At 38.5% G+C, this 15,907-nt stretch overlaps 1 pseudogene; it reads right to left on the bottom strand.

The window, feature by feature from the left end:
* LOC103922454 overlaps nt 1-15,907 on the bottom strand; it is a 42,246-nt pseudogene that overhangs the window by 24,801 nt on the left and 1,538 nt on the right.

The raw sequence follows: 15,907 nt of genomic DNA, 5'->3' as shown, positions 1-15,907 counted from the left end.
AACACTCAGTGACACAGTCCTTTCACCAAAGAAAGGCAGCATAAAGAAAAGGCACATCAGTGTCAGTAACCCCAGCACCATCTTCTCCTTCCTCTAAAACACTACAGGATAAACACCCACTTGGATATACCTGCCTAATCATTTGTGTCCCTGGAATTCTCACAGTTCTTCAAATGCCCACCAAGTCATGACCTAAAGATTTAAAATTAACATTATTCTCAAAAGTTATGAGGAAGCTCTGCACAACTCTGCTTATTCACAGCTCCAGGGATAGCTTCCTCTGTTTACAAGAATCCCTTCGAAGGAACTATTTGGCACAAGAATGTTTAGGAGAAATTTTCAGCAGGACAGCTGGTTTGCTTACATTGGGTAGTTTCATGATGAAGTCATAAGCATTTGCCTCCTTGGTAGCTTTTTCAATCTCTTCCATGGTGACGTCCTCATGGCCATAATGAATATTTGCAGCAATGGTAGTAGCAAAGAGCACGGGCTCCTGATTCACCACACCAATAATCTCCCGCAGATATCTTACGTTTAGGGTCTTAATATCCTGCCCATCAATGGTAACCTAAACAAAAGGAAGCAGACAAAAATTGTTTACTAAGTGTTTTGGTCAAGGAACCTTCTCCCCAGGTTGGCACATGACTTTTTAGGAGAGTGTCATGGTTTAACCTGGCAGGCAGCTGAACACCACACAGCCATTCGTCCACTCCCCTGCAGTGGGACGGGGGAGAGAATCAGAAGAGTAAAAGTGAGAAAACCCTTCAGTACCTGTGCATGTAAGAAAGGTAACCAAAAAGATAACAGTATGTAAAAATGTCAGTGTAAATTTGAAGAAACTCTAAAGACTACAATAAAATTTTGCAAGAGACCTCTAGCTAGTAAAGGAGAAGAACTACATGTGAAGTTGTGGAAGGGCTGACGTGGAGTTCGTGGAGTTCATGGAGTTTTACTGCACTATGAAGAGGTTCTTCCTTCTGCTCGTCCCTTCAAAATGTGGCATTTCACACCTATTGCAAAACTGCTTTCCATGCAAACTTACTGCTTGGTCTCAGAGAGGTGGTGAAGATGCCACACAGCAATTAGGGCAGTTGTAGAGGAAAAGAACTACTTTTCTTTCCCTCTTACACTGCTGTTGGCCTATTGGAGCTTTTCTCTGTAGCTTTCTCTAAAACTTGAAGAAGCAGAGAGACAATTGTAAACCTCTGTGTAATGAGTTGAAAGGGAACCTTTTCTCAGATATTTCTTTTTCAGTTACTAAGGAGAAAGAATTTATAGTTTTATTTTTTGTATATTTATATAAAACATCTTATTATTTCATTATGAGTAACCCAGTAGGAAGCCATCATGCAGAAGTTCTTAGCTTAAAAGAAGTGGGAGAGCTGATATTCCATTAAACATTTGTCAGGACTATTCTTGTTTCAGAACAACAGGGTAAAGAAAGCATTTTTTTTTTTAGTAATACTAAAACCTCTGAAAAATTGCCATTTTTATCAAGAATATTTTGAATTGTGAGATTCAGGTGATGTCAAAATGAGCAAGTATGAACTGAGGCAACCTAGTTTAAACCCTTAAGCTACCTTAGAACTCAATTGAAAGTCTTTGTTTTGCAAGTTTTTACATGGTAGTATACTTATTACAGTGTTAGACATTTACATGGAATAGCTAGCCGTGGGAATAAGATAAAAGCTAAGAGCCTGATCTAAAACCTGAAGATGCAAATGGAAACTTTTCACTGATTTCAGTCAGCTTTGGGCCAAATACTTTGTCCTCCACTGAAGTGAGAAGTATAAAGTATCTTCACAGTATTTTCTTACACATAAACATGCAAGATAAAAAGTGCTAAAAGGTAGAATGGGCCTATCTGAGGGCATTATTTAGGTTTTTATCTCCCTCCTACCACACGTTAATATTAGAGAAGAAGCCTAGGTAGTCTGAACCTTGCTAAAATGTAGCTGTGACAACAGCAAGCCTGGCACAGTCGTCACGCACAAGGACCTGCTCCGTGTCTTGGGTAGGTTTTGCAGCCCTTGCTGGGGAAGTGTTGCTGCAGCTATCACATGGGATGAATTCCCAGCCATTGAAGTCACATATATCTGCACAAGTTTAGGAATGCAGGGTGAGGTCTTCTATTATGCGCTACCCTCTTAGACCTTACTGATGTCAGTAGGCAAAGACAACGTAGCAGTATGCAATGGTGTTTCCATTAATACATTATGTTCCCTTGCATCCTCTGGCTTGCTCATCATTCTTGTTTTCCTTTGTTACGCAACATCCTTCACCCTTTCTCACCAGGATTAAGTGCTAAAAATGTGACCTCTGTAATAGATAGAGGAAGAAGTAAAAAAACAAAGCCCTTCTCTAATACTAGATAATCTGACAAACATTTTAGAAAGCTGATGCAGAATTCACTGAGAATAGCAGTCTTCATAGTCTTTGTATGGATTCTAATGGAAGCTAATGTAAGTGCCAAATGATTTCAATTGATCTCTTTAGAAACTGGAGAGCTGGAATATTTTCTTTGTCTGTTTCTTTAAAAGTTGACTAAGAAATTCTCATTCTTCTCCGTCTTGATATTCTAGCTGAACAAAATGGAAACAGGTCCACTTTTATAGATTAGTGAAAGTGGACTTCCTTCACATTGGAAAAGAAGATGATTTTCCAAGACATTCTTAATAAACATATTTTCAGAAATCATTCAGACCTCTTCCCCAGTTAATTGCATCAAGACTTACCTTAGTGAGAGCTCTCAAACAAAACAATCTCTTCCTTCAAAGGGGCAGGTTTTGCATTGTAAATGCAATAAACTAGGTGTTGGATCTGCTGCCAGTTTCTCAGACAAATACTTTTACCAGACTTACAGTGTGGACAGTTTGAGAGATCAGTATACTACTATAACATTTTTACTGGGTTAAAATGAGTATTATTACAATTAACATTTTTCATTATATTTGTGACTTACAAGGATCTCCAACCTTATAGCTTTTAGTGGAATTTTCATGTAGTTACACTTTAATTTAAAAGGTTGGCTCTTAATTTAGTTAACTAACCAGTTCTGGCTAAAATGTGTTATCAGTTCTAGCTAAAAGCAAAGGTTTCCATTATTTCTAGGACTTTTTTTTAAATTATAGCAATTATTTTTCTCTAAGGCAATCAAGTTATCTTAAATGGAATCTGTATCACCTCCATGCATAATATCTTAGTATCTGGCCCAGCAATATAATTGAAGTAAACATTTTGGAATTCCAAATTTCCCTTAACGTATTTTGGTTTATAGCCAGCATTGAATGCACTGTCAATTTGAGGTTCCTGTGCAGAATAACATGTCAAGAAAAGGGAATAAAACATTGTTTAGATTCTTAATGGCATTTTAGCATGATACAGGGCTGTGAAATCTTAGACGTTAATGTTACCATATAACAAGGCATAGCAAGCCTCATTGCAAAATAGCTGCAACTACTCATAGATGCATGAAGCTGCAGGTCCAGGTCACTAGCAGATCTGCTGTCAGGGGTGAGTAACCAAGGCAAATGCTCAGGGCCTTAAGTCTTCACTGGAGTAAACTAAGGAATAGAGGAAAAAGTCTAAAACATCAGTGAAAGGAAGGAGTAACCTATACATTTGCATCCAGCCATTGCATACTAACAGTAATTTGTGTTCATGATTACACTCCTTCCTTTAATATACTGTAGGAGACAGCAGCTGTGCCGTATTAACACAGACAGAGAACTAGGTTTTAATGCACTTGTTTTCATTCCTCCCAGAACAGTCTAGAATCAAGAATAGTGCACTAATATTCAAAGGCAGAAATATAGCTTGTGCAGACAACCCAAGATAAGTTTTAAAATAGCATTGTAGTCACTATGATACCATAGTAGCAAGGTTACAGTCCCTGCCAGCCATCTAGTATGTAGCAGCTTACAGCCCCAGCTAGCCAGTATGTACCGTAAGTCTGGTAAGTAAATATTATAGCTCAAACCAATCCTTGTCAGGCATGGTGCTGCTGTTACTCGTATCTCAGCTAGTTACTTGAGTTAGCATGGGTATTATTACAACAGCTGCACTCATCTCTGAACTACAAGGTAGGTGTGATCTCAGAGGTAAAAATGTCAGCAGACACTTCGGCATTGTTTCATAACTGTTATCTGATGCAGTAAAAATTGGAAACACAACCCTAAGTTTAGTTATATTTTATATATAGTATTTAAATAACTCATATAATATTTATAAACTATACAAATATTTTAATATTGTTTGGTATAGGACTTGAAAGAAGAAGTTACATTGCCAAATCACTACAGATGTAGTCACTAAGGCATGTCCCTAAGCACCATGTCTACACTACCTCCAGGGATGGTGACTCAACCACTTCCCTGGGCAGCCTGTTCCAATGCTTGATAACCCTTTCGGTGAAGAAATTTTTCCTAATATCCAATCTAAACCTCCCCTGGCACAGCTTGAGGCCATTTCCTCTTGTCCTTTCGCCAGTTACTTGGGAGAAGAGACCGACACCCACCTCGCTACAACCTCCTTTCAGGTAGTTGTAGAGCGCAATAAGGTCTTCCCTCAGCCTCCTTTTCTCCAGACTAAACAACCCCAGTTCCCTCAGCTGCTCCTCATAAGACTTGCTCTCCAGACCCTTCACCAGCTTCGTTGCTCTTCTTTGGACATGCTCCAGCACCTCAATGTCTTTCTTGTAGTGAGGGGCCCAAAACTGAACACAGTATTTGAGGTGTGGCCTCACCACTGCCAGGTACAAAGAGATGATCACTTCCCTACTCCTGCTGGCCACAAAATGGACTTACCCACCTGGTCACAAGTGGGAACAATTAAATGAACTGCTCCTCAAAAACTCTTAGGTCTTGCTAGAGACCCTGGTGCCTGAACATAATGGAGAGGATGACTTCAAGAGCTGCTGACCTATCACTCGTGTAAACTCATTAGCAGGCAGGCTGTGACTGGGGTCAAACCCTCAACCGTACTGTCATACCCCAAGCCCTCCAACAAAAGATCCAACCTGATATCTGTGTAGATAAAGACTGTAGGTAAATGAACTGTGTCTAGGACAGGATGTAACGTTACAAACAGAATGCTACCTGATGCCCGGTCTTTCTCTCTTGAATGCAACCACCTGGCATGAATCATGATTCCTAGAAGTTATACCTCAGTCCTTTAGCAAAGATCTGGTGTGACTGAATAAAAAATTAACAGCTAATTATTATTGATCCAAGCTGGCTTTTTAGCAATGGACTTTGAAGTAGGTGATTTTTATGTTGCTACCCAGCTTACAGAGATATCAGTGGTATGCAGAACTGTACTGTTTTTGTTTTTGTTAGCAGGGGTGAAAAAGTGAAAAATGTAGTTTGAAAAGCTAACTTCAACCTCACTTAAAAATTTAAAGTCACATACTCCAATAAGATTATACAGGATCAGTTCAGCATTTTTCATAAACATTGTTCAGATACTGGTGAATACTTACTGTAAAGCCTTTTCCAATTGTATACTCACTGGAGAGTACCAAAGTGGTTCCATATCAGAAGGCCAAGGCATATGATGCATATATCAAAAAGAAAACAATACCCATAGAAATATTGGCTGAAAGAGCCTTTTTGATACCAATGCGTTTGGCATCTTCTAAATTTTTTTTATATCTGAAAGAAAAAAACCAAAAAAACAGAACATACAGAAAATTACACTTTCTTTCATTGTGTATATTCATAAATTTCCTATAAAATACATCAGATATAAAATATTTTTTTAAACGGTAATCCAATCCTGAGAAAGATCTTGCTAAGAGTAGAAGGAAGTGCATTGATTGTCTTTCACGTTGTGACAGACTGAGCTGATCAATTTTATCTGGAACAAGCACTGGATGAGTGGAAAAGGCTGTGGCAACCCGTTAAACAGCTTTAATCTTGTGATTTTCAGTGGAATCTTCCAACTGTGAGTGAATATTACTGATGCGATGAAGAAAGGTAAGCAGTGCCTAGCCATGGGGAGAACTGGCTGAAAGATGTCTCTTCTTAACGTGTAGACTTCATCTAAGTAGGTTGTAGTAGGTGTCTAGGATTGAGGATAAACTTTCTGAGGGAATAAAGTGTAAAAGTTGGGAGAGACTCATATAAATTCTAAAACCAGTTCTGATCTATAGGAGGATTAATGAAAGTACAGCAATGTTAAAAGAGTAGAAGAATCAATAACAGGAGAAAGAAAATACTGGTATCAGATCAGAAATAAAGGTAACAAGGATGAGATAATTGTTGCCTGAGTGTTGGAGTACATTGTAAAGAAGGGAGAAATGGTGATATGGAGAAAATGGGATCAACTTATGTCAAAATCTCTTTGGTGATGAATGTAAAAGATATTGGGATGGTGCTTGTGTCTGATAGTCTAGATTGGATTTGGACATGGACAGAGAGAACAATTCAGTCAGAAGTGTGTGACTGTGAGAGACACATCATAAATACAGACTAAAGAATCAAATGCCAGCAATAGCGGTGTGACCCATGTGCTCTGGGAAGTGATAGCTGAGAAGTTTCTTTTTTAAACAGTCACTGAACAAACAAAAGGACTTTTTTTTAGAATTAGTTTAAGGCTATTAAGGTAAAGCTGGCTATAGATAAAAATCAAGGATAAAATGTTGCAGGTTGAATCAGTTAAAGTAATTACAGATGAACACACACACAAAAGGTCTGCAACAAAGGTTTTTAATTTCATGGGTCTTAGAAATTAAAAAGCATTGAGATGATAATTGCACTGAGGATAGCACCAAAACTGTAGTTCAGCCTCAACTTTCAGTACAAAAATACCCCACAAATGTGCATGGTGCCAAAAGCAGGATGACCAATGTGAATTAGGGTATTTTAATTACCACAACCGAATTTTAATTATCCAAACTGAAAGGGAAAGCAGTAAGGAAGGAATGCACCTCTCATGGTGATCATGGAGTCTTTATTCCAGAGTATTGAATAAACTGGCAACCATAACAGTGGTCCAGTAGTAAAGACTTTCAGTGATTATTTTCAAATTGTGGATAGAGCCACAGGATGGAAGTATTACAAAAGAAACAATAACCTGAGAAATTACAAGCTTGTAGCTTGACAAAAACATCCTGAAGAAAATAATAAAATCAGAAATAAATGGAAATAAAATAAAATCATACAAAATGACAAGAAATTAAATGTCATGGGTTATGAAAGCAAAGGATTAACCCAATTACTTTTCTTTAATACTGTCTTTTCTACAGAGGCAAGACACAGTAAAACTAATCCATTGGGACTTCATTAATGCCATCTAATGCCAATTTATCCTAAAGCCACAGGATAAATTATTAATTAAACAGTAGTTGTGAAGAAGAATAAAAGAACGGTAAGGTAAGGAACTGTTTGAAGCAAGACAGAGGTGTTCAGTGGGGACCTATAATACCCAAGGGAGTTGACAACATGAATTCTTCAGTCAGTCTTGGGATTTATTGTTTTTACTTATTTTAGTGACCTGGGCATGCAAACAATACTCAGGATAATGAAATTTCCTGATGGTACAAAACTGAGAGGATCAGTACAGAGGACCAGTGAGAGGACCAGGACAAAAGAATACCAAAATGTCTTACAGAATTAGATACATGATGTTGGAGCGTAGTAATGAGAGAAGTAGATGAACCATAATTATGTAAAATAAAAGACGACCAGTGAAATGACAAATCTATATTGTATGACAAAACTAAAAGAACTTAATTTGGTTGTCCTAGCAAAATGCCACCTGAGAGAGTGTATGGTTTATTTCTATAATAAACCGCACAGGAACATAAACCCATGGGAGGGAACTACTGAAACAAACATTCAGCACTGGTATAGTAACAAATTAATATATAGGAATTATGCATACACTTAGTTGGAAAGAGATGTCCCATCTTCAGACAGTCAAGCAGTAAAATAGCCTCCCTGCAGCATTAGAGTTAAAAAGCCTACCTGGTTTTAGGATGGAGCTTTTACGCTTATTAGCAAGGGAATTAAATGATACATTTGCTTACTACAATAGCAGGACCTGGTCCCAGTAACATAGGAGGTCCTTCCCACTTCTGGGTCATGGGGACAGACCTACATCCCATTTAGTGCACTTATGGCAGGAAGCGGCTGGCAAACAGTGCTTTAAGGATGAGTAGGATAAAGAGGTGATGAGAGGTATGAGGGTGATGAACAGCACGGGGTAACCAAAGAAAGATGCTGGGGTGAACCGGGAAGTGAGGTGCAGATACCCAAAGGACTTCCTTCAGCTGCCTGAGCCAGGCAGCAGCGGTGGCTGGAGCATAAAGGGAGAAGCAAGTGTGTGTTTTCTGTGGATGACACAATTGTTATTGAACTTTGAGTTTGAAAAACTCATGCCAGTATTTGTGGTCACACCGGTTATCTTTAGATAAAAGATCAAAAAGATGGCAAGAATGATGTTCCGTAGTATAATTCAAATAAATACATGTGCATGACCTTGGTTTGTGGCCTTAGCGTTATACTTGTCTTTTTTTGCCACATGCCTGTCTTTTTTGCTTACAACTCTCACTGGGTTTATGAGGCCTGTAAGACCATATTCTCTTTGGGAAAGGGACTGCATCTCTGCATGTTTTATGATGCTTTTTGAAGCTAATAAAAAAGTAGAGAAAAGAAAAAAAATCAGGAGCAAAGATATAAAAAAATTCAAAATCTCTTTAGTCACTATTATAAAAACAGCCAACGTATGGAAACTTTATTCTCACCTTTCGATTTCTTCTCTCTGTCCTCCAAATGCTACCACAGTTCGAACTGCTGCCAGAACTTCCTCTGCAACAGCTCCTGCTCTTGCATATGCAGTTAGCTCTTTGTTAGTGAATGCGGAAATTATCTGTGTAGAAGCAAAATATTTTAACTCTCCTATTCAAACAAAATCAGAATGAGCTCAAGTGTTGTTCTGATGTCTAAGAATTCTTAATTTATTGTACCAAATTTCCTATCTATTTTGTTTTATTATAAAGATTTATAAAAGAATCCACATTTGACTTCCAAGGCAGAAATTTGATGAAGGGCATCATGACAATGTTTGCATTGCATAAAATATATTAACTAGAAAAATGCATGTTCTCTTCTGCCAAAAAATGAGGTTGGATTTTCAGTTCTTCTGTACTTTCATCATTTTGGAAAGCCAGAGGAGCTGACTAAGATCCCTTACACTTAGAAATACTTGCACCACCACCATCAGGCAGTTCTGGTTTGTGTCAGGACACTTAGTTGCCCGACAAGCATGGCAACATTCATGCTCCCAACACACAGTAGACTGCAGATGAAGTTATAGCAGGGTACTCGTGCTATGAAGTATTAGGGACTACACATTTTAAATAGAGTTGGGATTTTCATCTTAGCTGAAAGGGCAAGGCTGGCAAGTGTCACTGAATCTCAGTAGCCAGTTGGTACTCGACACCCTGATGCCCCTTTGAAAGTCCTAGCCAGAAGCAATTTTATTTCCATAGATGAAGTCTACTTCTCTCTCAGAGTGGCCTGCATTCACTTCTCGTGTCCTGTTTTCAGTAAGTTATTGGGAGCTGAGCAAATGTCAAAGGGACGGTCTGGAGCAGAGTTCACAGTGGGCTGGCTGCCCGGCTGTGTCTGCCCGTGTCCCCGTGCTGTCCCCGGTGGTAACGCCCTCCTCGCCTTGGGGTCAGAGCCCACAGACCGGCCTTATGACAGGAAACCTGATTCTCTGCGGGTTCATGCCAGAACTTACTGTCAGTTACCTGCGATGACCTCAGCTGTGCCATTTTACTTCATTTCTGTATTTATTTATTTTTACTGACAGTACTCAGTTATTTTGCTGTAGTTGTCATGGAGTCCAGTGAAGAAGGCAAAGGTACTGCTTATTTACCCTTCCATATGAGGGTATGTTATACTTACATAAACTTTGCAGCAGGATAGCTGTGTCCGTGGTGGAGGCACTGCACTTTTTCAGCTGTACCAGCGTCATCATGCACATATTCACACCTTTCTGCATGTGAGCAAGGTCTAAATTCACTAATAGCCAGATTGCATTTTCAAGTCTTACAAATACCAAATGGGATTATAGAAGATACAGCTTACCAGTTTATCGAAAACTCACGCTTTTTGCCTACCTTTGCCCAGAAAGCTGATGAGAATCCCAGAACAGGAGTGAGTACCAGGATCACAAGTGCTAATTTCCAGCCTTTTGTAAAACCAACCATAAATCCAGTGAAAAAGGTAACCACTGCCTGAAAGAACATTGCCATTTTTTCCCCTATTCCTTCATTAGTCTTGGAGATATCACTGAAAAAAACAACATATATCCAAACAAATAAGAAGGTGTGGAAAAGACAGGAATGAACTCTTTGGATACAGTACACTTTGCCAGTGCTCCATCGTGTTTCTAACACTTGCAATTCAACACAGCTACAAGTTTGCAGCCACACAGGGCATGGAGCGACATCCTCCAACATCTCTGTTCCTCAGGCTCCATTTAAATGATCCATACACATCTCAGGATTCGGATAAATAGTAGCATAGCTTACGAGAAAGAAAATTAAGATAAAATAACATTGCTCTGAGGGAAGTATTACAACGGACTTCAGTAATTAGAATTAATACTCAGTTGGCAGTTAACTGATATTTAATACTTACTCCACAAGTCTAGTGTTGAGTTTGCCCACATCATTTACATCAAACCATCCAATCTCCCGTCTCATTACAGCATGAAAATATTCTTGTCTGATTCTTTTTATTTGCTGGCCAGCAACCAGTGTCCAAAATGAAACTTGAATGTAGGCAGCAAAAAGAACACCAGCTCCTATTCCAGAATAAGAATATGCATATCTGAAAGAAAACAAAATGATTGTAAACTGAATTAATTCTATTCCAAACAGGGCTAGCTGCCATTTCTCTTTTGTCAGTATAATGAATATTTTTTAAGTTCTTCCAGAATCAAATTTCAGTTGTTATCTTTTGCTAACTTATTACACAACTTCCACAAAGTAACACAAAATTTTTGTTTTAAAAAGTAATGGCTCAAAATCCATGAAGACATAGACTAAAAAACCAAGCTTATAATGACATATTTACTCTTAGAAATACTTTCTACAATGAATGAAATTTAAGACAGGAATTTTAAAAATACTTAAGTGATGTAAAAACAAAAGTAAGTTATATTTCACAGGATATCCACTTTAGTTTAATGAAGTAAAGATAGAGACATTGAATTTTAATTGTTTGCATGCTATCATAATTTAACTGTTTTGTTTAGTCGTCTTTGAGAAATGTTAGTTTGGTTTTAAAAAATATGTACATTCCTAGGGAAAAATAAAACAAATTAATGTATAGGTACTGTTCATGCTATTACAACAGAATAAGGCTCCACACATACAAAAAAAGAAAAAGCAATAAGGAAAGTTATTCTAAGTACTTTTGTTACAAATAAATGCCAAAGATGTTTTATTCATGACTGCAATTAAACAAAATATATCATATTTAAACTGAAAAATATTAGTACATTAATGAATAACTTAAAATTAAATGAGTAGCTGAATGTTGTTCTTAATACTTGCCAGTATAATAGAAAAGCTATAAAAAGCAGCAGAACTGGTGAAAAAACCAGAATTTATGCATTTGTTCAAATGTTTAGTTTATACTAAAACACAATGGAATGAATTTAATTTTGGTTCAAAATCCCTATTAATTATGGCTATTTTATAATATCATTAATAACAATTAATTGGAAAATAAAAATATATGACAATGCGAATTATTTTTTCGATGACCATTGTTAAGAAAGGCTCTGACAAATATACCCAATGTTTATGTTTAGATTTCAGTTCCAGAATTGAGCCACATCATTTTTATATCAACAATTCTTAATTTTTATCCTATGCAGTGGGGTTTGTGCAACAAGAGCAGAATTTGCCATCTGTGATTTCATACTCCCTTCAGGGAGCAGGCTACCCCAGCTCACTTACAAAACAAATACCCTTCTCCGAGGTTGAACAAAAAGACTAGGGTTTTCTTTCCATTTCAGAAAGGGGCATGAAGAAAGAGGAGCTAGGACTTACTTAAAAGAAGTGGAAACAGAAGGAAAACCTGAAAAGGGCAAAGGATGACAAAAGAAGAGACAGGGTAAAGGTAGACAGGGAGAGAAAAAGGAACAACCCCCCTCCAACCATAAACCTGCAAACTGCTCAGACGATGACACCATGTGTCCCCACAGCCTGCCTCTGAAAATAACTGGTGCTTAACACCTTAGAAGACTGTGAAAAAGCATTATTAGGCTAACATGAAACAGCTTGTCAGTGAGATAGTGTAATCGGACCAACTGTTGCATCTCAGTCCCTATTTCAATTTTATCCAATCAGAAAATGTTAAAAATACATGACCATAGTAAGTTCTTGGCCTAATTTATATTTTTAGCTATGAGCTCTGCAGATTTGTTGGGCATATAAAAAGTATTTATTTTATAATTTTTAAATTTGGTGTCTCTCAACTTTATTGCCTGTTCTTTGTCCTTATAGAAGAAAAGGGTACCAAAGAGTACTTGATTTACCTTCCCAATGGCAATCATTATTATTACTTGGGTGACCTTTAGGTGGCTATTACCCGAAAACCTGGAAATTTAATGGAAACTCCATCAGGCATGACTTCACAATCATCTCATTTTGGTTTATTTCTGGTAGAGTACAAGGTGTTTGTCTTTAAGGGATGTCTGTCAGAATTTCACTTATTATCAATAAATTTTTTAATGTATGAACCTGTGCAGTAAGAACATGGAGTGAATAAATGGCTTGCCTAAGAAGTTATCAGGAGCTTTTGATGCTGAGGGTTTTGCATGGGGGAGGAAGAAAGGGAGTAGGTTGTCTGTGTCGCAAGAACTTCATTTCAGTTTCTTTCATAAAACTGGATCCAAGCGTCACCAGCTGATGGAGTTATGTAAAAACAGTATCCACAGCTTTCATACAGCTACTAGGGTCTCCTAGGTACTGCCCTTTAAAAAGTTGATAAACTAATAGAAAAAATGTGGTTCAGAAATTGTAAGTAATTAGTTGACTTTGCTAACTGATTTGGTATCCTTTAATTATGGAGAACACAAAGTGGTTTGGGGGCTTTGCATGTGATCAGTTCCAACATTTTAGGGAATTTGTCAGACATCAGTCAAAACGTTTGTGGTTTTGATGAAAATGAGAAAGCCAAAGAGCAGTAAATGGGGAATCTCTGTAGAAACCCTTGCAGAGCTGGCACAGCACTTGTTCAACCGCAAGAGATGCTGCTCCCAGGGCCTCCCTCAGGACCAGGTGAGTGGCAGCAATTCATGCGTTGGACTGTGCCTTACTCTCTTATGGTGGTTACCGATGGAGAGAGGAAGGAAAGCAGCAGAGAAAAGGAAAAACGGTGAACAGGAAAGTTGTGGCGGGAAGAGGAAAAGCCAGCTTGCCAGGCAGGCAGGGCTGGTGGCAAAATGGGAGCCGGAGAGTGCAAGGGGAGGACGAGGAGGGAAGGACGTGGGCAAGGAGGAAGAGCAAGAGCAGGAGCACATATTGAGAGAAAGGCATGAGAACTGGCATGGGAGGAGAACAAACTATCCTGACACACAAGAAAAGGAGGAATAACCCTCCCTTTGAGCTTCTGGCAGAAAGGTTGTAGGTTTGCTGGTGCTGTCTGGCACAGATTGGGATTAGAGTGGGAAAATACAAGATGCCCCTGACTCATACAATGGCATTAGCCTAAAGACATAACAAAAACTTAATTCCTTCAGTTGCATTAAATATTTATAGCGAGATTAATCTTGGGCTAAATATTAGAATAATCTTTCGAGGACAATTCCTTGAGATCTCTATTACAAGAAAAGAATAGACATGAAGTGAATGACAATTTTCCTATTACCTGGTCATTTCTTCCTCTAAATCTCCCGTTGGAGTGTAAGAAAAAAATTCTATAGAAAAGTTCCCTGACGGATGGTTCAATAAAGAAACATCTGCTAAAGAGAAAATTAGAGAAAAGTCTGTTAATTATTTTTATTAAATCACGTGATAATAATTTCCTTCTGTAAACTCCTATCATAACAATGCTGAATGAAGATTAAGAGCAGTCAGCTACCTAGCACCCTACCTAGCCCCTGACCATGTTTAAGGGAACTATGCAACACATTACAAAGCATTTTCTGAAGCCAGAAGTGAACATTCTAGCTGTAATATAATAAACAGTTAAAAAAATAGTTAAATTCAGCTACTTTACAATCACTAGCCTGAATTTCACATTTCAGATACAATATTTTCTCTGGAGTGTGTGCTGATTTTATGAATACTTATAAAAACAACACACTGGAGCTATAAAACTCGCCTTATTTAATAGTGCTCCAAAGTACTTTACAAATGTCGGTTCATAAGTAAATAAAGTTCAGAAAATTAATGAATATGGTATTAGGCTCTTCCTTCCAGTTCTTCAGGGGCCATGTTTTTATTTAATTCTTGTTGCCTGAGGTTAAAGGTGTAATTAAATTGTATAAGGATTCATCTACATTTGAAGCTAATCAGGAATGAGCAATTCTGGAATATGCATATTGCACTTTAATTTCAGAATAAATGTGCCTTGTTCTGGTTTGGCTCTGCAGTAAGAAGTGATTGTAACAACTTTTCAGACTCAGATACTTCACTTTATATTTACACTTGATTTAAACCTAGATTAGTTTCCCAGTGCACATACTGCTTAGTAGAAATCAAATGATGAGACAGAGGTGGCAACCTCTTAAGAGTTTGACTCTTTTGGGGATGCTTTGAAGAATATCATTATACATCTGTGCACCAGTAACAGTGATTCTTGTCCAAATATTCAGAGGGATCTGAATACTTCTCATCAATGCAATATTTTTGCATTTTAGAATCATAGACTCATAGAATAGTTTGGGTTGGAAGGGACCTCTAAAGGTCATCTAGTCCAACACCCCTGCCGTGGGCAGGGACATCTTTAACTCGATCAGGTTGCTCAGAGCCCCGTCCAACCTGACCTTGAGTGTTTCCAGGGATGGGGCATCCACCACCTCTCTGGGCAATCTATGCCAGTGCTTCACCACCCTCAGCGTAAAAAATTTCTTCCTTAGATCTAGTCTAAATCTACCCCCCTTTAGTTTAAAGCCATTCCCCCTTGTCCTGTCACAACAGGCCCTGCTAAAACGTTTGCCGCCATCTTTTTTATAAGCCCCCTTGAAGTACTGATAGGCTGCAATAAGGTCTCCTCAAAGCCTTCTCTTCTCTAGGCTGAACAGCCCCAACTCTCTCAGCCTTTCTTCATAGGGGAGGTGTTCCATCCCCCGATCATTTTTGTGGCCCTTCTCTGGACCTGCTCCAACAGGTCCTTGTCTTTCTTATGCTGAGGGCTCCAGAGCTGGACACAGTACTCCAGGTGGGGTCACACCAGAGCAGAGCAGAGGGGCAGAATCCCCTCCCTCAACCTATGCTGAGCATGACGTCACATGGTATGGAATATCCCTTTGGTCAGTTGGGGTCAGCTGTCCCGGCTGTGTCCCCTCCCAAATTCTTGTGCACCCCCAGCCTACTCGCTGGTGGGGTGGTGTGAGAAGCAGGAAAGGCCTTGACTCTGTGTAAGCCCTGCTCAGCAGTAACGAAAACATCCCTGTGTTATCTATCAACCCTGTTTTCAGCACAAATCTAAAACATCGCCCCATACTAGCTGCTATGAAGAAAATTAACTCTATCCCAGCCAAAACCAGCAGACTTTGTCTGTTTCTTTTACCATTTTTCATTCATCCATTTATTTAATTTCTTAACCCCAATTATAATTCTTTCAAATGTTTCCTTGAAACCTGGCGTTTCTGTTAATTAGTGAACTGTTTGTAACAGCACAGGAGACTGGTTGGAGGAAATACAGAACTGGTCAAA

Source organism: Pygoscelis adeliae, unplaced genomic scaffold, assembly GCF_000699105.1.
Source record: "Pygoscelis adeliae isolate BGI_AS28 unplaced genomic scaffold, ASM69910v1 Scaffold27, whole genome shotgun sequence".
Classification (NCBI taxonomy): Eukaryota; Metazoa; Chordata; class Aves; order Sphenisciformes; family Spheniscidae; genus Pygoscelis; species Pygoscelis adeliae.
This window is presented reverse-complemented; position numbering and strand designations above follow the sequence as displayed.